A 27,500-nucleotide genomic window follows, 5' to 3' on the forward strand; every position below is an offset into this window, starting at 1 on the left:
ATTTGAGTGGACTGAAAACGGTCAGATAAGTAAGGTCAAGTAAGAGGAAAACTAGTCGTTCATAATTCCCCTAATTTCATGATGCTGTAACTTATACAAGAGAATTGAATGGTCTACGGTATTAAATGAGAGTAATCTCTTTTTTTTTAACTTCTTAAGAATAGGTGTTGCTGGTTAAATTTGATTTCAGGTCAATTTGTTTCAACCCAAGTCAATTCGTTTCAACCTAGGTTGACAAAGCAAGAAAAAAGGTAAACGAAAATCCAACAGTTATTAGAAATCATATGTATATGTTACAGTTAAATTTAAATTCAGGTTAATTTTACATTCAACCTAGGTTGAAACTGAATGAAGAGAAACCATCAACAAGAATCCATCAATTATTAGCAAGTACGTGTGATCATAGTATGTTGTAATATATTGGTAAGTAAAGTTGGTCGTAGAAGTGAGTGGATGAACTTAGTGTAGCTTAAACTTTTCATGAGTATTTTATAAAACCCCAATGGTTGTTAAGTCCAGGCACTGATTTGAAATGGTTAGCATTAAGGTTGGGTTTAGGCATATTGGGCATGATAAGCAATTCTATACTTTGCTGGCTCAGAGCTTTTTTGAAGGACATTGTTCATTGATGAATCTCCTTAGGTGGGCAGGGAGCAACAATATTGAATTATCAAAGGAATAGAAGAACTGAAACATACCTGATGTAAACCAAACAGCGGCTACAAACATAATGATAAAGCGCATTTTACTTTTGACTTGACGTTTCGTATGCTACAACATACATCCTCAGAACTGACGGTTGAACAAATTCAAATATGATATATACAAAATTAAGAAGACTGGTAACTAGGGAGAATAAGATAAAAGTAGTAAGATCAGATAGATGGTGTTGCCATGGGATCTCCATTGGGACAAGTACGTGTCAATATTTTTATGTGTCATTTTGAAGAAAAATGGATACAAAACTCGAAGGATGTCCGCCCATTTGGTTTCGCTACGTTGATGACACTTTCACGTTGTTTCAATTCACAATGGAACTTGAGGTAAACAATCAAATTCCATTTTTAAATATCCTCGTCAAACGCAATCAAGACCATTCATTCTCCACTTCCATCTTTGAAAAAGGAAACATGCGCAGGCCTTTATACCAAATGGGATTCCTTTACACCCCGAAAATACAAAGTCAATTTGATGCGCACAGTGACCTTTCCTTGTTTACGCATTTGTTATTCATCTTCTTTACTTCAATCTGGTTTGTCGGAAATTAAGAAATTTTTGCTCCAAAATGGTTACCCAGTAGGAATTATTTCCTATAATATGAATGATGTCTTAAACAGGCATCAAGATAAATTTTCTAATCCTATCGCTACAGTCCCCAAGAAAGATATCATTCTTGTTTTGCCTTATTTAGGTTTTCAAAGTGAACTTGTCACACGCCGCCTAAAATCTTGTATCAATAAGTTTTATGGGTTTGTAAACCTCAAAGTAATATTCCAGAGCACCTGTCGAATCAAGTATTTTTTCCCTTATAAAGGTCGTTTGCGCAAATCACAAAAATCCAAAGTTGTTTATAAGGCATCTTGTTGGGACTGCAATGAGTTTTACATTGGTAAAAAGAAACGTCGCTTACGTAACCGTAAAAAAAAATCATTTCAAAGCACTCAAAGGGATCAGTCAAACTTTCGCGATTGCAGATCACGCAGTAAAAACAGGTCACAACATAAAATGGGACCATTTTCAAGCTTTAGCAAATGGTAGCTCTGATTTGCATTGTAAAATAAAGGAAACATTATTAATACGTGACCTTAAACCAGCGTTAAACGAAAACGTTGGCATTGAAAAACTGTGGCTTTATTACACGGTCAGTTTTCACTGCTATCTATTTATCTTACTATTTTTATCTTATTCTCCCTAGTTACCAGTCTTCTTAATTTTATATATTTGTTCAACCGTCACTTCTGAAGATGTATGTTGTAGTATACGAAACCTCAAGTCAAAAGTAAAATGCGCTTTATCATTATGTTTGTAGCCGCTGTTTGTTTTATGTTTTTGATTAGGTTGAAATGGCGAAAGAACAAGAATATTTATGATGATACATGATGTAATGTTGATTTTTAATTTGCTTAGTTATTTTCTCTATCTTTTTCTTGCTTCGAATTCGTAATAACCGAAAGCAAGTGAAAACAAATTACTGGAAAGTCAGGGAAAAGGATTTCATAGTAGAGCTCTGCGGAGCACCATTGTTAAAAAAATATGGTTAACCCATCGATGCAAGAAATCTTGGTTTTATAGCCATGACGTCATCGACCGTACGTACGTCCACCCCACCATGTATGCCAATGTGACGAGTATCATGCTAGTTTACAGCATTCATCTTTGATATTGGACATCCATCTTTTGATCAATAGACACAAGTCAAAACAAGGTATCCGCTGACCAGTATCACGTGACTATATCGCGGGGTCAGGCTTAGAGCACAACGAGGTCAGCTATTTTTTTGTTGACAGCTGACCAGGTATTGGTTTTCGATGGAATTGCAGACTCAATTAACTCACCTAAACCTTAACGAGGCTTCATTTTTCGCGAACTGTTGTGGTGTACCACATGCAATTGCAGGAAAAAAGACCAATGCCCCCTTGACAACCAGTCAAGTATATCAGGCAACAGTCACCTCAAGCGAGGGAAATGAGAGTTACGTAGGGCTAACTGACACCGACTTCAAGGCTAGATTTGCCAACCATAACCAGTCCTTCAGGAATGTGGTGCACAGCAACCAGACAGAGTTAAGTAAATACGTGTGGCGGTTAAAAAATGCTAAAGTAAATTACAGCATTGCGTGGAAGATTTTGGGAAGGGCGCGCGCGTATTCTAACAGCACCAAAAAATGCAACTTATGTACAATCGAGAAGTATTATATAATTTGTCACCCGGAGCTCGCCACGCTCAACAAACGATCAGAATTAGCAAGCGGCTGTCGGCATGCAAATAAATTCCTCTTAAAGAAATTGTAATTAAAATCGTAATTTACAATTACGCGCATGGGTAGCAGGATCGTGGTTGTCGACCACGGAATGTACTCTATTTTACCTGTAGCTGTATATGATCACTATATATAAATATACAATATATATAACTGCAGACAGTACTGTTTTGGCCTTCGGGGCCTCATCAGTGCAGTGCTGATGTTAAGCTATAGACCCACCCCAGATGTCCCACACATGTGGTACATCCAAGCCATGCCAGAATGCTCAAATTAGCGAGCCAGTGAGCATGCGCAATTGCTAGAGGCAATGACTCATCCGAGTAGAGTGCTTAATTTGAAGATGAAAGCAGAAGGTTTGTAAAACCATAAAGCTATATCTAAATGCAGACAGTACTGTTTTGGCCTTCGGGGCCTCATCAGTGCCGTGCTGATGTCTAAAATAGAGTACATTCCGTGGTCGACAAATTTTATTCGTAGGACCATGTCCCTCTCTTCAGGATCGCACAATGATTACTATCTCTACAGGATTAATGTTTTTACATGATTTTATCCTGCTACCCATGCGCGTAACTGTAAGTTACGATTTTAATTACAATTTCTTTAAGAGGAATTTGTTTGCATGCCGACAGCCGCTTGCTAATTCTGATCGTTTGTTGAGCGTGGCAAGCTCAGGGTGACAAATTATATAATACTTCTCGATTGTACATAAGTTGCATTTTTTGGCGCTGTTAGAATACGCGCGCGCCCTTCCCAAAATCTTCCACGCAATGCTGTAATTTACTTTAGCATTTTTTAACCGCCACACGTATCTACTTAACTCTGTCTGGTTGCTGTGCACCACATTCCTGAAGGACTGGTTATGGTTGGCAAATCTAGCCTTGAAGTCGGTGTCAGTTAGCCCTACGTAACTCTCATTTCCCTCGCTTGAGGTGACTGTTGCCTGATATACTATACCCTTTGTTAAGCATTGGTTGTCAGTTGGGCCTTGGTCTTTTTTCCTGCAATTGCATGATCTCGGGTTCTAGCGTTCGTAGCACGCGCTTATTGTGCTTGTCGATTATGCTTTTGACATTGGGCATGCAACTATATGATAGCTTTAACGTGTTGCTGTTAAAAATTGGTCTAAGGGCGTGGCCCTTTGGGAAACATTCGTCTACGATTCGTAAGAACTGTAGCTCGCCACGCTCAACAAATGCTGAGCGGGATTTGAACCCACGTTCCCCTGATCACTAGTCGGGTGTGATGACCTCTACACCACCAGGACAACCCTGCTGGCAACATGGCTGATTGATCACTTAATGTATGGCATTTACGTGGGACTCCCTAAGGGCCAGTTTTTCTATGTGATAACGCTGGATCAACATACATTAAGTGATCAATCAGCCATGTTACCAGCATGGTTGTCTTGATAGTGTAGCTTGTCATCACACCCGACTAGTGATCAGGGGGATGTGGGTTCAAATCCCGCTCAGGGCAGTTACAGTTTTCCCCACAAGTTGTCCAGTGTTGAGTTTTCTGTAACTTTCTCTCAATTTCTCCTCAACTTGGACTGTGAATCCATTTGCAATCCTCCTGGGGGTGATACGTTGTTGGCTCACATGGATATACTTAACTGACTATATGTATATATATGAGGGGCGGTTTTTTTAGATTTCTTTGAGCCAATGGTTGCCGCTCTATTAAATGCCAGACTTTCATGAGAATTTGCTTCAACTTCGTCGCTGCTGGGTGGTAGTGTGTAACAAAAGGCAAGATTCGTTTGCTTTCCTGTGGTTTTTGAAGGAGTGCTAGTTTCCTGTTTTTAAATTGCGCTTCTGTGAGGGCCCTTTAAACAAGATTCTTGGGATAACCTCTTTCACGTGGGCGTGATTTCATTTTTAGAAGAGTTTGTTCTGAGAAGTCTCAGAGCTTGGCCTTTGACGAAGCCTTTTTGTAATCCTGGTGGGTGGCACGAGGAGAAGTGCCTGTGTTGAAATGCTTCAGTAGGTTTAAAGTGCGTGCGCACATCAAGGACTGAATTTCTCCTCAAACTTTCGCCTGTGTAAATGCCAGTGTTTGTATCCAGAAATGTCATTTCTGTATCTGAAATTTCAGCCGTAAATTTAATTGTTGGGTGGTGTTTGCTTGTTCAATGAACTGCATTATCTCCTCTCTGTTTTTACTTTAAAACCACATAATATCATGTAGGTCGCGAACAGTGATGTCGGTGCTCGGTGTTGTCCGATATTTTAAAAAACCAGAGTATAATTTTGCCCTATGCGCTACAGCATAAGATGGGTAGGCTCCGAAATAGTGAACAGAGGCTGCAGAGGGAACAGAGGGTACAGAGCTACAGAGGCACAGAGTGTACTCTGAAAAGCAGACTCTGGGGCGGAGATTGCACATAATCCTGAAGTTCGAACTTTTTCTTTTTCTTCTTCCCTTCAGGTGTATAATAACTGCAGACTGCCAAGACATTAATTTCACCACAATGATCTTCTCTCGGGTAATGTTAAGAAAGCTGCTAAGTCTACATACAGTTTCTTTCCAACAATCCGACAACTGCAGAGTACTTCTTGAATAATTGCAGTCATCAGCAAGTTCTTTGAAAAGCAAACGGAGATCGGCAACACGATTTCCCGATAGCGCGGGTTCACTTTCACTCTCGGACTGAAATGATATTTTAGCAACAGATTCAGCAAGTTCCTTTGCAAATCGATTTCAGAGCACAGCAGTAAAAATTTTTTAGACACTTGGCAAGTGTCTAAAAATTTTTCCGTTCTGCTTTTTACTGCTGTGCTCTGAAAACGGCCATTCTCCTTTCTAGCGAGCTTTCCCGCACGAAAGATCTCCATTTTGGAAAGTTGCCAATTACGCTGTTATGTGCAGAACAGCATGCGCAGTGCAATACTAGGGAATCACCTTAAATTGGTAATTCACGTTTCACCTAGGTTGAGTGTGCACTCTACCTAGTTTTAAGCAGCTATCAATCCGCCAAAAGGGATTGAATACACTAGTCCTATACCCCTCATCCTCTGTCTAACGCATCTCAACACATCTTATGTTTCGAGTCGTATCAGTTTCTGTATTCATACACTAACTCCTTTAGTCTCAACATTGCAACATAGCAGGGGAGCAAAGAACTGTACTATGCATATAACGGTGCTCGAACTCTGACCCTCAAGATCTGTAGTCCTGTGTCTTCACCACTACACTTCAACGACGAACATGCTGAACTCAGCACAGTTCTTTTCATTAATATTTAATTTACTTCTGTGTACTAAGCCAATTGATATCCATGTATAATAACCAAAACTAATCCTAACCTGACCCTAAGTTTTCTCTAGGCTTAATTTAGTTCCAAAAAAAAAAGTTTATTGAATTAATCTGGGTGCGTATTCAACCTACAATCTTGGACAAAACTCGTTGGGAAAATGTGACGCTCTAATTTGTCTGTGTGATAAAGAGTAAATTCTTCCTACTTTCCCTCCTCCCCCCATTCCAATGTTGTTTTAAAAAGCGACCAAAGGTTTGCACAGTATTTTGCATCACATTATCAACATTGGTATGGAGGGAAGGGGGGGAGGACCAATATATTTTGTGAGTGCGTGCCAAATGATGCTTAGGCTAGAATTTTTCCCAAGAGTTTTGTCCAAGATTGCAGGTCAAATGAGGATCACCAATGTAACCTAGGTAAAAACGGATTCAAACTGAGAACGGATTTTACCGGCAACATATATAAACTGCTAGAAGCCCAATGGAGCCTCCTTAATATTAAACTACTGGAATAGTGAAATTAGACTTTTGTGGAAACTGGTGACAATTTCTAGGCAGGTCCTTTTCATGGAGGTCTAAATAAAGCTAGATAGATAGGAAAGTTTGAAACACCCTCTTTGTCTTCATGCAATGTTCAATTTTTGTCGTCGTTTGTTTCACAGCAACGGATTTCCGTGACTTATATCGTATAAAGAATAGGAGTAAAATTGAAAAATTAAAGAGGAAACTTACCGAGAGCACGCTGGACTGTAAGGGCTACTATCAGAAAGGCTATCAGACAAATCACTCGATTCATTTGTAACCTGTCGAACAACCAAAATGAAAAAAAAAAAAAAGAAAAAAACATTAGTAAACTTAGGTCAGTCTTGTTTTCACAAGGACTATAGTGGTTATTAATTAATACTGTTCACTCTGTGTGTGCGATGTTTTAATAGTTTTCACTTTTATAGTTATACAAATATCAGGAACGATTATGAGTCCCCCCTGAATTTTAAGCCTATTTCCATTAAAATGATGTAAAATCTATAGTTAGTCATACTACGTTGTTAGTTCAACGCTGAGCCTTGTTAAAGTGGCCGCGCAGTCGTGGGAACAATAGATAAAAATAATCTTTACATCATTGGCGCGATTTAAAAATTAAATAAAGTTCAAATAATCAACATGGGCACATCAATTTCCTCACTTACTTATATTCTCTTGTTTCAATCTTGCCTCTTTAGCCTCGTTATCAAGCTCAAATTCAAAAGATGAAAGAATTACACTTTCATGCTTTTACCGTAATGTCACTGTTATTATTATTGTTGGTTAGTTTGAATGTGACGAACATTTAATGTACAAAGAATCATTTTATTGATACAGGGAAATTTGGCGTTACCAAACGTGTTGATAAAGGTCGAATAAGCACCATGAACGATTTGGAAAGCTGACGTTTTGAGCGTTAGCCCCGCATCGCTCTGACGAAGGGCTAACGCTCGAAACGTCAGTTTTCCAAATCGTTCATGGTGGTAATTCGACCTTTATCAACACGTTCGATAACACCACATTTTCCTGTTTCACTCTCCCACCGACGCAGCACCACAGTTTCTTTAGAAACTAGAAATTTGTTCATTGTATTGATAGTTATATATATCTACGGATCATGTAAAAAATTTACTGTTACATTCACTATAGCTGATAATGATGTTTGAAACATCGAAACATGTTCCTTAAAACTCAAATGTGTGGTTGTATTTTTAAAAATAATAGTAACACTTGTGCGATCAAGACCATTTGGAAAATTTATTTATTTGAGTATATAATTATTTATTAATTGTCATGTTATTAATTTAGAGATGAACTAGTTTCAAAGTTCAGGGTGGAATGCTTTTAGGAAAAATGAACTTTCCTTCAGTCTTTATCAAGGGACATCTTTCGGTGCATTATGAAATATCTTTAACTTGTTTTTGGTGCTTTATCTTATCTTTTAACTAGTTCACTTTTCAAAAGTGGTACTTTACTTGGGTTTGAATTTTGATTTTAATATTTGATAATATTTGTTATCAAAGAATCAAAGAAACAGTTCCAGAAAAATAGTTCCAAAAGAATGAAATTCGAATCCAAAAAATAAATGTGTTTCCAACTGTCGTGCGGGATATACAAATAAAGGAAATTAGCGACTGGAATAGTCTCTCCAATGTCACCTTACCTTCGCTTTCCAGCTCTTTTACGAACAAACCTTTTATCATCAAAACCTGCTGGATAAATATCGATTCCTCATCGGACATTAATCTAAGCATACACGGGAAAGCATTGCAATGCATCCCCGTAGCTTTAAACCACCGTGGAGCACTCGTCCTAGATATGCTCCGATAGTAGTTTGAAACAAACAGTTATGGAGGAGGAAAATAAGCGGGAATAAGTTGCTTTCTCTAGAGGTTGAAATAATAATAGTTTTTGGAATAATGGGCTCATGTTTAAACAAGAATAATGAAAAAGTAGACACGCAATAATTATTCCTCTTTAGTCCCCGATATTTTTCTTTCGTCTCATCCATCTATAAAACAATTTTGGCGAATTCCGAGTTCAAACCCTTCCCTCTTTCTCTTACCTAATTTCAATAAATCCTACCGATTACTCTATGTTAAGTTTGTAAGTAATGGTATCAAGCCATGTAAAAAAATGCCTTTTCTATAGCTGGGAAAATATTAGAAACAAGGAACTTTAATTTCATGTCATTCTCAAAATGTCACGGAGGTTTGTAGGGCTAGAAAAAAAATACAGTTCAATTTCCCAACGTTTTAATTATGGTTGCAGAAGAAAAACATCAATTTCGAGACATTTTGGTCAAGAATTAGCACTCACTCGGTTAATTTCGAAATTCTTGATAAAACCTTTAGGCGTTTTGAGGTAACACGAAAAAAAAGTGCGCTGAGACCGACATTAGTTGCAAACCTGTCCAAGTGAAAAGTTACAAGTGCTTTCTTATTAACAATTGTCACACTTAATTCTTGCATTTTAAGAACATATTTAGTTTTGAACATACCTTTTCAAGGAACGAGGACTAAAAGCAAGAAAAACGTCTGGAGGAGTGTTTCTGTCCGAGCAGCAACAAGCATCTGTCACCACCTGCTTTTGAAGCCACGCGAGAAGGGATCAGGTCGTCAATCTGACGTTTTTAAATATACAGTTCCCGTCTTATTAATTAGCAGAAATTATTACTAGTATATATACATATTTAGGCAAGCCCAAAAGCAGAGCTCTTCAATTATCATATGTTTATGTTTATGTAATTCGCTGGCCATGCAACTTCACGTAAAAAATGAAAAAAACGCGGTTTCCAGCTCATGCAACTTCCCACCACAGCAGCGCGTCATTTCGCGTATTAGCTTACATGAAAAGTTGAGCGTAAGGACGTACGTACGATGACGTCATAACCAAAATTTCTCGGGGTTTGCATGGTCGCCTTCGACCTTCGTCCCGCAGATCCTCCTTAATGACCATACCGCTATAAACATTTCACTTATTCCACTCAAACTCATTCATTCCAATCGTGATGGTGAATAGTTAACATAATACGAGAAATAAGCGAAACGTCCGCACGGATTGTATGTAAAACCTTTCAATACGGGATTTATTATTCCACTATTGCGTCATTTTCTTGTATTTTTGGCTTCATTCTCCTTTTACTGAGAATCGTACGGGCTGCATAATAGTTGTAAGGTGCGAGTGAATGACGAAAACAACACAGACAAAACCATGCAAATGTCTCGGGCTTTGCATCGTGTTGGAAACAATTTCTTTCATTGAAAACTTACGTTCCGTCCGTATTTGCTCTGTTCTAAGCCGATCAAGCCGGGACCCTATAGTATCTTAAGGCCTCTTTATTTTCGGTAAGCGTATTAGCAGGCAGTGGGGTCATGAATCGTACATCTTTCAACGACATACCAGTCAGTGGCACAGGGTAATACGAGGATGGATGGGTAAAGTTTGCCCCCCATTTGGTTTCTCGCTTTATACTTATTAATGTCTTCTTTGATATTGTACCGAATTTTGTTTCATATTGTAGGAGGGCATCAAAGATCTTGCGCTTAAAATGCGAAAGAGCATTTAAATCCCGGGGGGGGGGGGGGGGGGGGGGACTCCCATTTAAAACAGACGGGGATGCTCGTCGTCTCGCTTAGGGGTGTAAATTTTGGATTTTGGTCTCGCTTAGGGTGTTAAGGGCAACGCGCCAATATGTTAAGCCGCCAAGGTCTCGTTTAGGGTTTCGCGAAGAAACACAGAATTACGCGAAGAGAAACAGAAGTCAAATTTTCTTTTTAACTTGTTTTTAGGGGTCAAAATGTCCTTAAGCCACGCCCAGATTAGTCTCCTTTAGGGGTCACAAAAAGCTTGAGCCACGCCCAGATGGTCTCCTTCAAGGGTTCAGGGGTGAAATTCAATATTTCCGACGAGCATCCCCGTCTGTTCCATATGGGAGTCCCCCTCCGGGATTTAAATCCTCTGCTATTGTGATGTTGTAAGTAAAGTTTTCCAGTCAATGCTATATATCTTTGAGCTGTGGATAATCTCGATTTTGCTTGAGTAGAAAGTATACAGAAGTTTGTGTCTTTCGGGACACAGTTCCTTAGGTACAAATTGGTTGCCGAGCAAGGGGAGGTACTTGAGTCAATTTTCGCCGGGTATGTGCCGCTGGCCTCTCAGAACCCCTACTCCTTTATAGTCTATTTTATGGCCAATTATAGACCCCAATTTAGTCACTTTCTGTCTATGCATAAACCTTACATATAGCCTTTTTATTGTAATATCAAAACGGAATGCAATGCGACAAGTAAATAGTAAATCAACAGCGCTACATTTCTTTCTGTAACTACCTTTATTACCGTGAACCTCCCACTAGCCAGAATTTTCTTACCCCCAAACCCCCGACAATTTGCGACCCCATTCTAGTAACTCTATCGGGGAACTCTGTTGAAAATGCAACCCCATTATTGTGAATCCAGTCGTAAAAATGCGACCCCATCCAGCGGCACATCCCCATTTAATAGGAAGTTCCCCCACCCCGACAGCGACAATCCATTTTTAACTTCGACAAAGCGACATCTTTTCACTTTGTTATTTCGACAGCGACATGACCGACCAGGCCATCATGACTCTAATTCTTCTCTTCTGTTGGTTTTGCGACATGTATATTTCTTGTGCAAATAAAGAATTATTAAACAAACCATCATTAAACACTTGACGCACTAGTTATGCAGTAAGCGTCTTATGTCTCTTATTTCCTTTTTTGGGTTCAAAGGTCGACACGTAGTTACGTCAGTCATGATTCTCTGTAACTTGGTTACTTTTATCGCGTCTGTGCGGCTTTTCTGGCGCTTTTTGTTAACGTAGAGTACGTGAAATGGGAAAACATTAAAAAAATCGCACAGCAGTCACAGCATTCTCAAAAAAAGGAAAAAGAAGGACAAAAAGAGCCCAAAGGGGAAAGAAAGGAAAGGTAAGTTGTTTGACAATATTTACCAGTAATTAGTGATTAATAATTACTTAGAGGGTTTTGACGGTCTTCCTTGCATTTAAGTGTCCAGAGATGACAGCAATTAATAATTAATAATGCGAGGGCTTAATTGTTGTTGATTTTTACGTATTTCGATGACCGTATAAACACTTCCGTAGCTTGTTTTCACAGCATTCTCAAAAAAAGCAAAAAGAAGGACAAAAAGAGTTGCAAGGGGAAAGAAAGGAAAGGTAAGTTTTCTGACACTGTTTACCAGTAATTACTGACCAATAATTACTGAGAATGTTTTGACGGTATTCCTTGCATTTCAGCTTAAGCAGTGTCTAGCAATGACAGCAATTAATAATTAATATTGCGAGGGCTTAACCGCTCGTTTCCGCTTATAGCCCCTCTCCACCCCCTACACCCCTCCCCCCTCCCCCCAAAGTTATAAACCCACCCAAAACTACTTACGAATTGTGTAAGCCAGGGTTTACAGCCCAGAATTTTACAAAATTTCTGATCAATTCTGGCGGGCGGGCCTAAATAGGTGGGGAATAAACTGTTTCCTCTTTTGCACGCCGGAAGCGTGATGTGCAATGACTGTAACCAGTCAGCAAACTCTGCCACAGTAATAACTTCCGGACTGTCAGCCATTTTATTTTCGTGTGGGGTCAGAGACCGAGAAGAGAATGAGCGCCAAAGGTCGCGGCAGAAACTGTTCTTCAAACTAATTATAGTAGTTAGCAAATCTTGGAAGTGACGCGTCCTTAAATGTTTCTTCTTCCAGAAAAACACATGTTGGTGTTTCACGGTATATTACAATGAGGCTCCTGTGGCTAAGCCGTTAAGGTCGCTAAGATCACCAAAACCGTGGTGATCTCAGTCGTAGTTGATCTTCTATAAAAAGAAGGAAGGTTTTACTCTTTAAATTAAACAAAATTACAGGACGCAAAAATTAAGCACGTTTAGCCAACATTTGCATTCTAAGCGACAATTGTATTACAGCGAAAAAAGGACACCGACATTTGTCTCTAGCCAAATACGCGACAGGTGGGCTGGAAAATGAGCTACAAAGCGACATCAGAACCCCCTTTGGAAGGCCTCGAAAGTGTCTACATAAAATAGCACCGCCACAACTTTTTACCACGTCGTACTTTTGCTTCTCGGCACTAACTTTTCCAGCATTTGATTTTCTAGCCACCTTCTCGTTTTCACGGTATATTACGAGTTGTCCCTCATTTCTTTCTTATCAGTACCACAACGCATTGGCTTAATTATGACAGAATCACCACATTTCAGAGTCCAGCTGCGTACGACTATTTCGACCATGTGCCCGTAACGAGCCAGTCTCTATTCGCGTGAACAGAGTACATTCACACACAAATGCTGCCTATTTTGTTTAAATTTAATGAAACTTTAGCTCGCTTTCCTCATCTGATGCAAGCAAGACGGGCAATTCCAGGTCCAGCTGCTGCTGGGTCGATAGGTCGAAATTTTCCGTTTTGCTACTAAATTTTGCGAGGCGGTAGGTTTCAGGTCTTGCCTTTGTCGCTGAGTCCAAGCAAATCTGTTACACAAAAAAAGATCTGTGATCTTGCTTAACCTTTATCCTGCCTTTGTATCTTTCTATCGGCTTTTCCTCTCCACTACGATAAAAACTAAAAATAGCTTTCACCACGGCCATCGCATGGAAATCGGAAAGTCGTCAATGAAACTGGAGAAGGTCTAAAAGTAGTAATAGGTGTCAAAACGTCAACTCACGCTGTGACACCATTCGTCAGACACTTCTAATGGCTTCTAACACCCCCGTTTTGCGGAAAAGTGAAGAGTATCGGCTTTTCTCGCTGCAAATTCATAAAATTCGAGACTAGTTGAGTCTTCAAACGAGGCATTTAACTTTCATTTTTATGGCGAGAATTTTTTACGGTTAACATGTTTTACGACTAACGATTAATAATTAGTTCTTATTAACCGAGCAGGAGGTCTGTATGGGAGAATCTTGACCGAGGTCGCCAGTACAGACCAAACGCAGTGAGGTTTGTACCAGCGACCGAGGTCAAGAATCTCCCATACAGACCGACCTAGCTAGGTTAATAAGGTGTTTATTATATGGCCAAACAAGAACAATTTAATTCGTTTAATGTAACTGGTTTGTACCAACTGGGGCAACCCTAAAACCAGGAATCCGGAATCCGGAATCACGGGTCATTGTTTTACCAACAGAGAGAGTAAAAAATATCCTAAACATTCATAAAAGCTAACCTTAGGCCTAATTAGGCCTAAACAGACGTTTTTAGGCCTAAGGTTAGCTTTTATGAATGTTTAGGATAGTTTTTACTCTCTGTATTGGTAAAACAATGACCTGTGATTCCGGGTTCCGGATTCCTGGTTTTAGGGTTGCCGTACTAACTGACATTTTGATTGCGAACGGCCGTAAGTGGCGATGAGCTGAACTTAATTCTGTAAAAGTTTGCTCGTCATCCTCTCTCAGTCTTTTCATCATGCTGTTTGGCACTTCCATAAATAAATATTAGTAGAAGAAAATACTCAAGATTTTTGCATTTTAGTTTGCATCTTTTCACCGCAAAACATTACCGCTCTAGATGGGAAAATCTAGACCGCGGTCAATATCGATTTTAGCCAATCAAATTCGTGAATTTTGTAGTTCCCGGTCCTTGTGAGACAGAGCCATATAATAATAACCCCTTACTAACCGAGCGCGAGGGCCGTACTGGGGAATATTGGCCCGAGGTCGTGGCAGTACGGACCGAGCGAAGCGAGTTCCCTAGCTACTGCCACGACCAAGTACGGCCCGAGCAAGCTCGGTTAGTAAGTTGTTTATTTTATGGTACTCTGTTTCTGATAGTAAAATGCACTTTCGGTGCAATCACTCTTTTTAGCTTTTTATCTTTTAGCTTTTTATCTTTTTAGCTTTTCAATCTTTTTATATTTAAATCTTTTTAGCCTCTTCTGGTAGTTTCACTGTGAAGAATGACAATATTTACAGTTCTTTTTCGCTGTTTTGGTTGCAAATTTTGAATTTGCCGGCCTCGCTTCAAAACAAAAATACACGGGTTGGACGTACTGCAAAATCCTGACCGAGAAAGAACCAATCAGAGAACAGGGATTTGCCTAAGACTGGGTTTACCATATAATAATCTTCATTATTATAGGACTACCTCCGTGAGCGGGCAAGATGAACCAATTCCCGCGATGTGATTGGCTACCCGAGCGGGCAAGATGGAGCTATACTGCCCGCTCGGGATTTCTCGCTTGGTCCCTCAACATCAAAGAGCATTCTTTTGGTGTTTTATTCTATATAATAAATCCTTTACTGACCAAGCTTGTTCGGTCAAGATGGCTGGATATTGGCCTCGTTCTTTTTTTTTCCTGTTTATGGACCTCGACTTCGTTTCTGTCCATAAACACGCAAAAAAAACTTGGCCAATATCCAGCCATCCAGGAACCCATGACCCGGAGCCTACAACTCTACTGTGTTCGTGTAACGGCGTTTTCACAGACCGATTTATTTTTAGATTGAATTTCCCGCGAATGAGACTCCCACAGGAGCCCGATGACCAATTACAAGAAATTAAGCTGACGTCATAGGGTCACCGAACCGGAACTGCCTTTGTTTTTTGACCTAATTCGCGGGAAGGGCTAGTCTAAAAATAAACCTACTTGTGAAAACGCCGTTTCACAGACGCTGTATGGAAGTTGCACGCTCCAGATGGGCTCCTGGCCATCTTGACCTCACGCTTGTTCAATAATCCATATATTTTTACGCCTAACGGCTAGATTTTTGGCAGTTTTACGGCTGACGGTTAATCCCATTCGGGCCGTTTATACGAGGGAAAATAAGCCGCGGCTTACATAAGACGCGAACTGGGCCATTTATACGAGTACGGCTTACATAAGGCGCGGAATGCTGGAATAAATGGTTCGCGGCTAAGTTCGCGGCAAACTGGTCCAATGTTGACTTTTTATGCCTCGTTTTGGCGTAATTAATTGTGAGGCATGATTTGCGACATTACAAGGTAAATGATGAAATAGTATATGAAATGAATCATATGAACTGCGGATATGAAATCAAGTGAAGCTATAGACCATATTCATAAATGGCGGGTAAGTAATTTTTTTTGTCTTTATGCTAATCATCCTCACTAGCCTCGTTAGCACGAACAAAATTCAAAAGAATCTTTGCTCCAAAGTGAGGCTAAAGAGGATTATTAGCACAAAGACCAAGGAATAATTTATTGGCCGCCATTTATGAATATGGTCTATGATCTTCGCAGTTGTGAACGCAATTTTTACAATTGCGTAGAGAAGCCTGAAAAATTGAGGACTTCAACGGGGTTTGAACCCGTGACTTCGCGATTCCGGTGCATGCAAGAGCTCGTACTTGGCCCTAGTGCTAGAGCTGGTCATTTGTGGGTTCTAATGGTCCCGTGAGGAATGAATCAATGATGAGATGGTATATGAAATGAATCATAGTTAGAGCGTCGCACCGGAATCGCGAGGTCACGGGTTCAAACCCCGTTGAAGTCCTGAATTTTTCAGGCTTCTCTACGCAATTGTAAAAATTACGTTCATAACTGCGAAGATCATAGCTTCACTTGATTACAAGGTAAATGGTTCGAGTAAGCAAACAAGCGAAGAAAAATTATTACACTAAAGTTTTACACGTAATGCAGTATCGATCCAGTGAAGTCATAAGCGGTGTGCTGCAGAACTTACACTGGCTGAAGTGACGCAATTAAGTTGATTAGCAATTTCAATACCACTGCAAATAGTGAGAAGCTGTTTCTCTTGCGGGGCACTCCACATTCACTTTTTCGCTGAATCTTTTTCTCTAGTACCGTAGAGTTCCGATTGTAGCGACCCTCGTTACTTTCGGAATTAGCAGCCTTTGGGGGTCGCTACTTTCGGGGGGTCGTTACTTTCGGGGGGTCGCTACTTTCGGGGAACACAAATAGTTTACAAATAAAGCTGGCGCGAGCCTTTTTTCCGAAATAAAAAATGAACAACATAAAATTAAAAAAAGAACAACATTTTATTTGCATTCCATATGTATAGATTGTGTTTCATAAAAAGAAGATAACAATGATAGATACAGCAAAAAACCGTATATAGAAAACTATATAGTTTTCAATTTCAATTTGAAGAAACGTTCCTATTATTAATACGAAATTATACCGGTTTACGGTAGTTCTTTCATCGCTACATCAGTGAACTGATGTCAAGGACGAATGGTGGCATAAAGCTTCCCCTTGTTGTAAATTAAACTGCACGAACATATTATTGTACATTAAAATTTTGACTATTGATTGACAGCATACCATTTAAAAAACTTGGTCTTGCTACTTTCGGGGGGCGGGTGGGAAGGTCGCTACTTTCGGGAGGTCGTTACTTTCGGGGGGGTCGCTACTTTCGGGATTTACTAGCGGCCACAAAAAATTGACGTTAATTTCGGGGGGTCGTTACTATCGGAACTTTACGGTAATACGTGAATCGTTGCTGGAGCTCGCCATTTTTTTCAGGCGAATGGAACGCTTTTCATTTAACTAATATATTCCTATTTTTCACGTTGCCATGTTACTACCAATAGCGTAGCTCCTACTTTATTATAAAAACTACACGTAACCCACAATTCCTCTATTCGCTCTGACGAAGGGCTAACGCTCGAAACGTCAGCTTTTAGAATCTCTGTACGGTGCCCAATTTACATTATCAACTCCGTTGATAAAACCAAAAATTTTTGTATACTACTGCCCCACCGACGCAGCACCACATTTTCTTTAGAAACTATCCCCTTCATTCAAATTATGGCGGATGTGTGGTGTGATGGATTTTTTATAGATTGCGTTTAACGCCCTTCATATATTTTTTTTCTTTTAGAACCTTAGTCTTACAGTGAAGATTTGTGAGTTCAGTTAGATTTGATCTCACAGGGACATCTTCGGGAGTCACGCAGATCAGCATTTCGATCAGATTCTCATTATCATATCATCATATATCATATATCATATATCTTTATTTACCCTCGGATTTTTAGAGTAGCTTGGTGTAGATAATTTCTCCGAGCATTTACCCTCCCAACCATGATACATCACAGAAGACAGACCACAACACCGGGAACTACATACCCTACTCTTTGCGACAAGTGTGTGGGTTCTTTTACGTCCCACAGGATTATGAACATTGAAGGGTTGTGAGACGGGACCTCCGGCTTATCGTCCTTATCCGAGAAGACTAGAGAGTCTAACCATTTGCAGATGTAACTACAAAGGCAGCACTTTCTCCTCATTTATTTAAAGACCCTGAGTGTTGGTCCGGCCGGTCATTGTGTGTGGGGTGTCTTGAAAACAAAGACCTCTAAGACTCTTAGACTTGAAAACAAATAAAGCAACCCAAAACCCTCAATTCGGCTAGTCCTAGGCCTAACTTGGCCTAAACTTGGTTTTTAGGAACCTAGGGTTAGCCAAATTGAGGGTTTGGGGTTACTTTCTTTCTTTTCGAGTCTTAGGGTCTTAGGAGTCTTTGTTTCCAAGACACCCCGTGTGTGTAACATAATAAATATAATGATGAAATGGTATATATGAAATGAATCATATATGAACTGCGGATATGAAATCAAGTGAAGCTATGATCTTCGCAGTTATGAGCGCAATTTTTGCAATTGCATAGAGAAGTCTGAAAAATTCAGGACTTCAACGGGGTTTGAACCCGTGACCTCGCGATTCCGGTGCGACGCTCTAACCAACTGAGCTATAAAGCCACTGACGTTGGGAGCTGGTCATCTGTGGGTTCTAATGGCCCCGTGAGGAATGAATCAATGATGAAATGGTATATATGAAATGAATCATATATGAACTGCGGATATGAAATCAAGTGAAGCTATGATCTTCGCAGTTATGAGCGCAATTTTTGCAATTGCGTAGAGAAGTCTGAAAAATTCAGGACTTCAACGGGGTCATAACTGCGAAGATCATAGCTTCACTTGATTTCATATCCGCAGTTCATATATGATTCATTTCATATATACCATTTCATCATTGATTCATTCCTCACGGGATCATTAGAACCCACAAATGACCAGCTCCCAACGTCAGTGGCTTCATAGCTCAGTTGGTTAGAGCGTCGCACCGGAATCGCGAGGTCACGGGTTCAAACCCCGTTGAAGTCCTGAATTTTTCAGACTTCTCTACGCAATTGCAAAAATTGCGCTCATAACTGCGAAGATCATAGCTTCACTTGATTTCATATCCGCAGTTCATATATACCATTTCATCATTGATTCATTCCTCACGGGATCATTAGAACCCACAAATGACCAGCTCCCAACGTCAGTGGCTTCATAGCTCAGTTGGTTAGAGCGTCGCACCGGAATCGCGAGGTCACGGGTTCAAACCCCGTTGAAGTCCTGAATTTTTGAGACTTCTCTACGCAATTGCAAAAATTGCGCTCATAACTGCGAAGATCATAGCTTCACTTGATAATAAATATACGAAGTCGTTGTTCTTGTGAAAAGGCTAAACACAGCCGTTGTGCTCAATAACAAAAACTGTTAAACGAAGCCGTAGTGCTGGTTAAAACAAGCTCGCCAGTTGAGGCAAAACAAACTACAGCTGCCCGTTTAGCACAACCGACAAAATAACGAACAACGCTACAAACTTGTTTGTTTGATTTAGTTCCGACAATCATGGGAGTAACGATCGAGAAATACCGTGTCCGGATGGGTATCCACAACAATTTTATAAAAAACAAAAGCCGTTTAAACTGAGTTTGACGGTATTATCTGAAATACAAGGCCGATTATACTTTTACTTACTCGAGCTGTATACATTGGGTTGTATTATTGTATGTATGCGTGGCTTTGTTGTTAAGAATGCCAAATGATGTTGACGAGAATCCTGGACCCACTTTGTTCGGTAAAAACAATTTGTGCAGATTTTATTCAAGCCAATTCAAGAAAATTTGGACAGTTTGCTGGTAAACAATATTAATGTGTGGCTATCTCATTGACTGCAACTGCACACATGCAGGTAAAAGATATTAAAGCATGGGATTCATAATTTTAAAATAAGATATAATCAATAGTTATTGGAAACAATTTATATACTTGTATACGAAATTCAACAAATAAGTGCTATAAAGTAATGTACCAGAAATGATTTTAGTTGAATAATTTCTATGATTTACAGTACAAAGATTCTTTTTCTGGAGATGTATTTTCGATGAGCCATTTACTCTTAATTATTCTAGAAATAAAATAATTCATATAAATAAGGCATTAAATTGTTGCCTTTGTTGTCAATTTCACCATATTTAAAATGTTAAAATGCATACAAATCCCTCCCTTCCCATGAAAAGTCCCTTTGTCACTAATCTAGGGAAGACCATATTGGGGGCCCGCTTCACCTCACGGGATGGGAAGAGAAAGGAAAGACTTAGATAATTTGATACAATAAATAAAATATTGAACTTGGTATGTTGAGTTATTTTGTTCGTTTAACATTTCAACATTGTGAGTGACACATGTATAACACAAACTGTACACCTACTTTACATTTTACAAAGATAAGAAAGGTCATGTGGATTACATATTGCATAATACAAATTTTATTGTAACCAATTAACATTTACGTCTTACCCAGGCTCTTTACTCTGCCTCTTAGTGTCTGAGGGAAGAGTCATGGTACAAGGTACGTTGCCTATTCTTGGTTTGCACGTCACGCAAGTGAAAACATAAATCGCTTACCATTTACGAAATTGAGTCAAGAAATGGAAATGTTATAGAAGAGGAATAAATAAACAACGGGTCCAAGTCTCAGGGTTGTGCGATATTCCGTAATTGAGTTATTCAGCAAAATACATTACTCAACTTTGTAGAGTTTAGAACTGCTGAACTGACACCAACATGGCGGCCGGAAACCTGTAGAAACATCTGGAATTTAGTACATACATTGGTATAAACACGTCTCCTAGTATTTTGGCTGTTTAGGCCACAAAAACACGAGGTAAATCGATGTTTTTATGCAACTGGCATGTTTTTTGAAAGCCGTCAACATGTCACGCACTGTAAAATACTCTGAAATTCAAACTGCTCTATTTTCGAAACATGCAAACAGATATATTTTTGTAGCTGATTGAGATAAAAACTCAAAAGACTCTTTAGTTTTGTATTTTATTTTTTTGTGACGTCACGTGCAAACCAAGAATATGTAGACAAGTTACGTAGACGCGTGTACACAAGTGCGTGCCTATTTATTTATTTATTATTTTCGGGCGCCGAAGTCGCTAACAGCTTTAAACACGTGTTTGGACGAGATGGAAGAGTTTAAAGGAAGAGATAGAGCATTTGTGAGCGATTGGCTTACAAAACTTCAAGGTCTTCAAAAGTTGTCTTCAAGGGAAGGTCTTCAAAGGAATTTTGGCTGCATAAGAATGCTATATATATATATGGGTTATTGACAAAGCGTGAGGTCAAGATGGCTGGATATTGGATTGAGAAGAAGTCGAGGTCCATAAACACGCAAAAAAAGAACGAGGCCAATATCCAGCCATCTTGACCGAACAAGCTTAATCAATAAAGGATTTATTATATGGGATAAAACACCAAAAAGATCTTGTGGGACCAAGCGAGAAATCCCGAGAGGCCAATATAGCTCCATCTTGCCTGCTCGGGTAGCCAATCATAGCGGAGCTAGTCATATAATAAGGTACGTTTTTACATCCCCATTTCATTGTTAAAGCTCTACCGTTTCTGTTAGAGGTAATCAAGCGACACTGAACAATTTAAAATACACGCAGTCGTAAGCGCTCTAGGCTCTGTTGTTGATAAGTATACAGTACCCTCGTTAAATAACCTTTCCCATGTTTCGGAGTTAGACCAGCTTACACTTACTTATTGACATTGTCCGACTTAATTAATTCAATTTCATGTCACTTTTAATAGTTTCAATATTAAAGTTGTGTTTTTGTACTTGCTCTAGCCTGGTAAAAACGGTATCATCATATAAGGGGGTCACCAAACATGTGTTAGCATGTTTATACACAAGCTGTATTAAAGACGACAGGAGCCGACGACGGTTGTTCTTTAGGAGGCTTTGACAGACAAATCTGACGATAGGGAAGGGCATTTGAATACCGTTTTGGCCGGAGGGGGCGGGAATTTGAACGATTTAACCTTCAAAAGTTCAAATGCACGGGGTTTGCCCGGAGGCTGGAGAGGGGGGGGGGACGTTGAAGTTTCGAGTTGATCTATACGTAAGTTGAACCTGCGGTAAGCTTCTGGTGAACGTGTTCTCCTTCAGTCTCCCCCTGTTTCTGTTCTCATCCAGCCAGCACGGATTGAAATGCTAAAAGTATTTAAAGTTTCTCAGCGAAAACTAGAGTATGAAAATTAATAAATTGCCAGCCAGCTGGATTTTCACTGCGGAACAGACATTTTGCAAAACTTCTTCATTGGGCCCCTGGATCTTGGCTGATCGTTGAAAGTTAGGCAAGTTTCTTGTTTGGCCATATATGACATACACTAATTACCGATCCGCGAAACATTAAGAAAACATCTCATACTTATTGAAGAAGCTAAAAATAAACCAATGAACTTTGTGAGCTCGTTGTGCATGCAAATTACAGCGACAGTCATTTCGATTCGTAAAACGCCGACAATAGGCCATTTCCGAATTCATATTTGTCTCCTCTTCAAAGCGAGTCAAAGCGCTAATTTTTCGTTCCTTCTCAAATTATCGTACTACTAAACGGCAAGAATTTCTGTCATCGTTATAAAAACTGCTCTCATATCAAATTTCAACCCACGCATGTAAATTAGGTAATATTTACATAACACGATGAATCCGCAAAGGCAGCAATACTTTTTCCAGTCAAATGTTTAATGTAACAAACAAAACATTTGCTATTACAGGAAAAAAAATAGTAACCTTCCTATTTCGTTCTGTGCGTGCAAGCAGCGCAACACACTCCGTGTCAAAAGCACACGGGACTAAAGCCCGGTTTACACTACAGAAATTTTTTGGCACGGCTCGGGTAAAATTGGCACGGGTCCCAAAAAAAAAGGTTCGGCTCGGATAAAATTTGCAGTGTAAAGAACCTGTCAGTACCCAATTTCATCCGTGCCGAACCAAAATTCTTACCCGTGCTGGGACCTTCGGCGAGGTAGTCCGAGCACGGGTGAAAATGGTACGGGTGCTGAAAAAATAGGCACGGTTCGGATAGAACAAGTAGTGTAAACACTTTAAAGGGGCAAATTTGAGCCTTAATTCATATAGGCTAGCGGTTTTTTGCGTATATTTCAAGATGGCTTCTCATTCTCCACCAAAATCACGCAGACGTTCTTGATTATAATTGAACTGCGCATGTCTACAAGAGAACTTACCCGGGCCCAAAAATTTTGGCACGGTGTTTTTGATACTGTAAAAATGGTGTAGTGTAAACAAAGTTTGCCGAGCTCTTTTTAGGCGCCCGTGCCAATTTCACACGAGCCGTGCCAAAAAATTTCTGTATTGTAAACCGGACTTAAATAAACTTCTCACTGGAGTTCAGGACCAAACCCTTTTCTGAAGAACCATTGAATAATGAAGAATTGGACAAGCTTTGGACTACGCTCAGCATTTCTCAAAAGGATACTCTTTTTCTGAAAAGAGCCCAAAAATTTGAGAACAGAAGTTTAAATTCAAAGAATGAAGTAACATGCCATTGTTTTGAAATTATCCATTTGCTTATAAAATAGTAACGCCTACGACACATACTAAAGATATGCACACCTTTCTTCGCTTTTTAAACACTTTCACGTACATTTCCGGTATCCTCTTTCTTCAAAAATTTGCAGCTGTTTAAAAAAAAATACCAGTCGCCTCTCCCAGTTTCCACGCCAGCACTCTCTTTCTCACTGAAGCCTCTTAGTTTACTGTAATAAACCCTGATCCCCGTTCCCGGATTCTTGTCCACTTGTATTAACTTTTCCCTCTGCAATATTAAAGAATTAAAGACTGGGAACGAGTTTATTCCACAATATGGCGGACATCTGAGGTGAACTTATTTTGCCAACAAGAAGCGACACTATCTTTCCCATCTCGGTTTTAATCTTAGAAATGGAAGAGATGGGCGAGAGCACGACTGGAAATGTTTCAAAGAAAGTCAACGTTGACCACAAATGCCTTAACGACCACGAAAACACATCACCGATCAAATTAAACAAAGGACACGAAAAGAGCTTTTATTCGTTAGTTATCTGCTTTGTCGCATTTCTGCAGTGGTTTCTCCAAATTCTTTTCTTTGGGCCTGATGAGCATATCCGGAAAAGGTCAAGTATATGCTTGTCTCAAGAAACGGAGCGTTCCAAGGAACCAAAGAATGCAAGAGTTTTTGTTCTGGACGATGCATCTTCCTGTGACACGCTTCTTCAGTATTATCGTTCGCAATATCCTTTCAGGATGAATTACCTTGGAATTGACTGCGAGTGGGTAAATACTAAAGGCCAAGTGAATTGCATTGTTACAGATTTCAACTCCCATATGTGACTGTTTTCTTGTTCGTCTATGTAAAATGGAGGGTCAAATGCCTCAAATTTTGGAAGAAATTCTGCAGGACAAGACTATTCTTAAGTTTGGTGTTGGTATCCAGGATGATGTGAAAAGACTGTCAGCAATGTTTGGTATCAATGTGTGGGGATGTGTGGACCTCAGACATGTAGTTCAAAGGTGTCAAATGGGAACAGATGACCAGAAGAGGTAAGTCCTACTGTAGAATTTTTTTTTCTCCCAGTGATTTGAACCACCAATAGTTGATCTGTAAGTGTCTGACATTTGGTGGCAGTTAAAAGGGATAAACTGAGAGGACCTTCTTCCGGTCAGCAGTTGCTGCAAGTGACAACATGGTCTCTGTTGTGGTGCACCGTGGGCTCAAGAAGGTACTTTTGAGTCATCCCTTTTAGCCAAAACCCTAGTATTCAGTTTGTGAAGTTGTTAGGACCACTTCATAGTAGAGTGGTCAAAACATTGGGATCTCAAATCCTAATGACAGACTCTTGAGCCATTAATGATTAATTCAGCTACTGAGGGGAAGTTTCATTTTAATTTAATTTGACACTTGTATAGGGCTATTTACATGTCCTTATCAACGAAACGTGACATAACATACTTTATCTAACTACAGTAAGGTTAGGGTTAGGGTTAGGGTTAGGATAAAGCAGCTGCTTACCACCCTCACAAACGCAAAAGCCAAAGAGATTGACTATTTTGAAATGCCATTTCGTTCGGAAGATGAAAGTTCGTAAGCGGTTTCCACTCATTTTTCGGGAATGAGCCTGGACTCTAGTTAAACCGTTTTCATAACATACCCTAGGCTCGAAATTTTTGAAAAAGATACAAGGTATGAGAATTTAGCCGCAAGTTATAGTAGCAAATTAAAATTGCATCATTTGTAACTCTGGTAAAGTAGGGACAGTCATTGCGATGAAGTTGTACAAAACAAAGAGCCCGCAATACGTATGTGTAAAAAACCGCTGAAAATGGTGAATGATCGAGGGAATGGATCGTGGTTCAACCACATCACAAGTTTGCTTCATATCTCCAAATTGAAACAAAATTCATGACAAGAAACAAAATATTTTTTTATCGCTTTATTTCTTTTAGCAAAAGTTTCGGCAAAATGCCGATTACCAACCCCTTTATTTTAACGGTGAATGCTGGTCGCAAATTGGCGACTCGGCCAGATATCTTAATCGCAAAGGGAAAAAGCGACTGTATTGGTCGCAATTTCGAGTCCTGATTTACCATAAGCATGTAAATACATTGAACGGGCCTAATTATTAGTTCTATAAATGTTTAAATTTCCGCATAATCCGGTGTAATTTCCGCATAATCATTGCATGTTAACGCATAATATGGCCAAAAATTTCCGCATAATCTTAATTTTTTCTCCGCATCCTATCAGAAGCCCTGAATAGTAAAATACCAACCAATAAGGGTTCATAAAGCTTCCTGAAAAAGGTGAGTCTTCTCAATTCCTTTTGAGGACTGCTAACGACTGAATTTCATGTAAGTGTTCAAGCTGAGAGATTATTCCACAATACAGGAGCCACTGCAATTGAAAAGGCCTTGCCCTGAGTGTGGGAAGCATTATTTTTTTTCTTTAGAATGCTCTGAGAGTTTCACTTGTTGTAAAGATATCTAAGGTGGAGATAGCCCATGTATTACTTTAGAACTAAAAAGTTAAAGGTAAAATAATGATTTTAGAATGACTTTCATCAATTAACTGGCAGTCAATGAAGGTCATACAGCACTGCCAAGATGTGTGAATACTTAATGTTTGATGTTTCTATCCTGCACACATTAGTGTACTTATTAAAGTGCTTAAAGAACTATGGTCAAATTTTTATTCCTTGAATTTTTAGGTTTCAGAGTCACATAGAATTCCATTTACCGTTTGGAAATATCTGCATTCAGTTCCAGAGATATTTAACTTTAAAAAAATTGTAAAATATGCAAATGAGAGGACTGATGACATCATTCACTCAACCCAATGTAACATCAAGTACCGTATTTACCCGGAGATACATGTAGGCTGCACTTTATCCCCGGAAAAATGGGGCCAAAATAAGGGTTGCGGCCTATACACGGGTACAAGTGTTTTGACACCTCATGAATATGCAAGAGATCTCACGGTTGTACACTAAATTGGCGTTTTAGTGTTCGCTTTCAATTGTTACTAACTTAAAACACATCTAACTAAACACTAAGTCCATATCTTCGAAGAATCTTGATTTTCTCTGAAGCAATGAGGGCATCAAGTTTTTTAACATGTCTCAGTTGTTCGAAGACGTCCAACACAGCTTGCATAAAATAGCCAATAATTTGCTTCTTGTGGTCCTTTGGTGAAAGTGATGTTGATGAAAGTGATTTAAATGGATTTTAATTTTGATAGGAGAACAAAGAAACTTTGTTGTGCAGCTTTTATCGATCGGAAAATTGATCATGGAATGTATAACAGTTTTTATTTAGATATTCTGAAAGTTGTAAACACATAACAACTTGTTTACGATTTTGACGAACATGTTTAGGAGCGTTACGCTTCATTTTACTCGTGTTTGTTAAAGGTGCAAAATCAAAATAGAAATAGAGCTACATGTACATGTCATGTATCTCCGTCACTTTGCAGCAGAGAACATTGAAACTTGGTGCTGGCTAATAGGTAACACACTGATGGCTATAAAGAAATTTGTTCCCAATTTTGGCAACTCACTCTTTTTCAGTCCCCCTCAACATGATTTCAATATTTTTGGTGATCTTTGAGCTAGAAAAACATTTAACAAGACCACAAACTCAACCTAACGTATTTATATGAATGCAGGATCATGCAGATGAGACACCATTGGCAAGTATCAAAATGGAATGCAATGGTGGCCAGCAAAGCCTTTAATATCTGGGAGGTCTGAAACTCAGTAAGTTTCTATGGTTAACAAAAGTGGTATGCTCATGTTGTGGAGCACATATACTAGAATTGTACTGCAAAGAATCAAGCACTTCTGATACAAATTGGCTGAGATATCTCTTTTTATCGTATTTGATCAAAATTTGGTTGAGTAATTGTGATGTCATCACTTAGCTAATTTGCATATTTTAAAAACTTGAATATCTCTGGAACAAAAAGAGATATTTGAAAATAGTAAATAGCATTCTTTTTTCTTTTCATACGGACTACATGTTTATCTTTTAAAATGGCCTACAGTGTAGATAGAAAAGTAGCACTTTGAGTTACCCCCTT

At 39.3% G+C, this 27,500-nt stretch overlaps 2 long non-coding RNA genes and 1 pseudogene across 2 annotated transcripts in view; 2 read left to right on the plus strand and 1 right to left on the minus strand.

The window, feature by feature from the left end:
* Window positions 1-27,500, plus strand: part of LOC138057245 (uncharacterized) — a 234,549-nt gene that overhangs the window by 195,072 nt on the left and 11,977 nt on the right. The gene's annotated exons all lie outside the window — the stretch shown is intronic.
* On the minus strand, window positions 6,847-9,334 carry LOC138057243 (uncharacterized). Its single transcript, XR_011133624.1, has 3 exons — window positions 9,261-9,334; window positions 8,424-8,472; window positions 6,847-7,041 (listed from the first exon to the last, which is right to left on the minus strand). It is a non-coding gene; the product is annotated as an uncharacterized lncRNA (long non-coding RNA).
* The window catches only part of LOC138057234 (exonuclease 3'-5' domain-containing protein 2-like), a 15,719-nt pseudogene continuing 11,977 nt past the window's right edge, over window positions 23,759-27,500 (plus strand).

The sequence above is a fragment of the Montipora capricornis genome, chromosome 7 (assembly GCF_036669925.1).
Source record: "Montipora capricornis isolate CH-2021 chromosome 7, ASM3666992v2, whole genome shotgun sequence".
NCBI classification, from domain to species: domain Eukaryota; kingdom Metazoa; phylum Cnidaria; class Anthozoa; order Scleractinia; family Acroporidae; genus Montipora; species Montipora capricornis.